Source organism: Triticum aestivum, chromosome 6B, assembly GCF_018294505.1.
Source record: "Triticum aestivum cultivar Chinese Spring chromosome 6B, IWGSC CS RefSeq v2.1, whole genome shotgun sequence".
Classification (NCBI taxonomy): domain Eukaryota; kingdom Viridiplantae; phylum Streptophyta; class Magnoliopsida; order Poales; family Poaceae; genus Triticum; species Triticum aestivum.
Genome location: NC_057810.1, coordinates 701,831,869 through 701,834,406, shown reverse-complemented (window position 1 = coordinate 701,834,406; position 2,538 = coordinate 701,831,869).

The window sequence follows — 2,538 nt, the reverse complement described above, 5'->3', positions numbered from 1 at the left end:
GACGGATATTCTTGGTCTCAAGCACACTACACAGTTCTACAGAACTCTACCTTGGTGACCCCGTATGTCGATGAACACAAGAACAGTCTGCGCTCCAAACACACGGAGTAGTGCGACGACTGGACTACATGTCAACACATCAGGACATTCAGCAGTTGGTTGGAAACACGTCTCGGAGGTGACAACACTGTTTGTGATGAGCTGTACTTGTTGTCCAAGGGACTATCTTTGACTGTATTGATTTACAAAGGATACAAGATAAATGGGAATACATTTTACACATTGACCAAGATCAAAAGAGCACCAACCAAAACAATGGTATCCGCTTTGATGCGACAACCGAGAGAGGAAAGGACACATATTATGGTTACATAGTGGACATATGGGAACTTGACTACGGACATGATTTTAAGGTCCCTTTGTTTAAGTGCAAATGGGTCAATCTGTCAGGAGGCGGGGTACAGGTAGACCCATAGTACGGAATGACAACAGTGGATCTGAAAAATCTTGGGTACACTGACGAACCGTTCGTCTTAGCCAATGATGTGGCACAGGTTATCTATGTGAAGGACATGTCTACCAGACCGAGAAAAAGAAAAGATAAGGAAGCGAATACATCACACGATGAGCCAAAGCACCACATAGTTCTTTCAGGAAAAAGGGACATCGTGGGATCGGAGGGCAAGACAGACATGTCTAAAGATTATGAAAAGTTTCATAAAATTCCTCCCTTCAAAGTCAAGGCTGACCCAAGCATCCTGATAAACGATGAAGATTATCCATGGTTATGGCGCAATAAGCAAATAACACAAGCGAAGAAAAAGTGAAGACTTTCTCCCGCAACTATTATGATGATACCATGCCAACTTTGTAACAGACAAATATGATACCATTGTCCGTTTTGTACATGCACATGCTATGTGGGTGAAATTATGGTACCATGCCAACTTTCAACTTTTCCAGAGTTCATTTGAAATGCTTTAATGTCTTATGGTTCGGCCCTCATAATACCATTAATCCCGGTTCGCTCCTTGTCAACTATGTTCTCACCAAGAACACTCTCAAGAGGGCAGCCATGTGGGCCATTGGTCCCGGTTCCACGCACGAACCGGGACCAATGCGCCTCGCCCCTGGCCCATGACCATTAGTCCCGGTTTGTGCCACAAACCGGGACCAAAGGGTTGGTCCTCGTTGCGCTCAGAGTTTAGTCCCACCTCGCCAACCGAAGGGCGCTCACACCGGTTTATAAGCCCGTCCCTCTCTGCCTTGTTGAGCTCCTCTCAAAGTGAAAATAGATGCCCCTATACAGGGAATTTGACCTAAATTCATAGTGAATTTCTCTGAAATTCATAGAAATTTATTATGAATTTAGCTGGAATTTTCTCTATAGGCGCATCTATGTTCATTTTTTTAGTAAAGTTAATCACAAACTTGTGATTCACACAAATTTCAAAGAATTCAAATTTTAACTATTCAAATTTGAAAACTAATGGCACTAACAGAAAGTTTATAATTTTTCTAAAACTAATGGTACTAACACAAAGTTTATAATTTTGCTGACCTAAAAGCAAAAAGAATTAAAAAATAAAGCTAAAAACAAAAGAAAATAAATAATGCAGAAAACAAAACAAAAAAACTGGAAACGAAATAAAAATAGCAACAATAAGTATTTCGTTGTAAGTAGAAACAAAATAAAATAAATAAAGCAACAAAAAAACAAAAAGACAAAAAAGTGTTTTCAAATTTGAAAACTAATGGCACTAACAGAAAGTTTATAATTTTTCTAAAACTAAAAGCAAAAAAGAATTTAAAAATAAAGCAAAAACCAAAAGAAAATAAATAATGCAGAAAACAAAACAAAAAAACTGGAAAAATAAAATAAAAATAGCAACAATAAGTATTTTGTTGTAAGTAGAAACAAAATAAAATAAATAAAGAAACAAAAAAACAAAAAAAGTGTTTTCAAATTTGAAAACTAATGGTACTAAATTTTTCTAAAACTAAAGGCAAAAAGAATTAAAAAATAAAGCAAAAAACAAAACAAAATAAATAATGCAGAAAACAAAACAAAAAAACTGGAAAAAAAATAAAAATAGCTACAATAAGTAAAGGAAACTAAAAAACAAAAAAGTGCCTCCTACTGGGCCCCCATGGCCTGAATACGACTATAAACCCTACCATGGGCCAGAATTCAGGCCCGCAGGAGGCCCAGTAGGCCCACAGGCAGATAAGTGACTTTAGGCCCGTAAGCCTACATTTGAGAGGAGCTCGAAGTGGTCAGTGCAGCAGCGCTTATAAACCACTGTCGAGCCCTCTCGGCTACCAAGGTGGGACTAAATATCCCACCGCACTGCGCCAGTTCCAGCACAAGGCCTTTGGTCCCGGTTGGTGCCACCAACCGGGACTAAAGGGGTGCATTGGTACCGGTTCGTGGCACAAACCGGGACCAATGCCCCCCTTTAGTCCCGGTTGGTGCCACCAACCGGGACCAAAGGCGGAAGCGGCGGCCTTTGGTCCCGGTTGGTGGCACCAACCGGG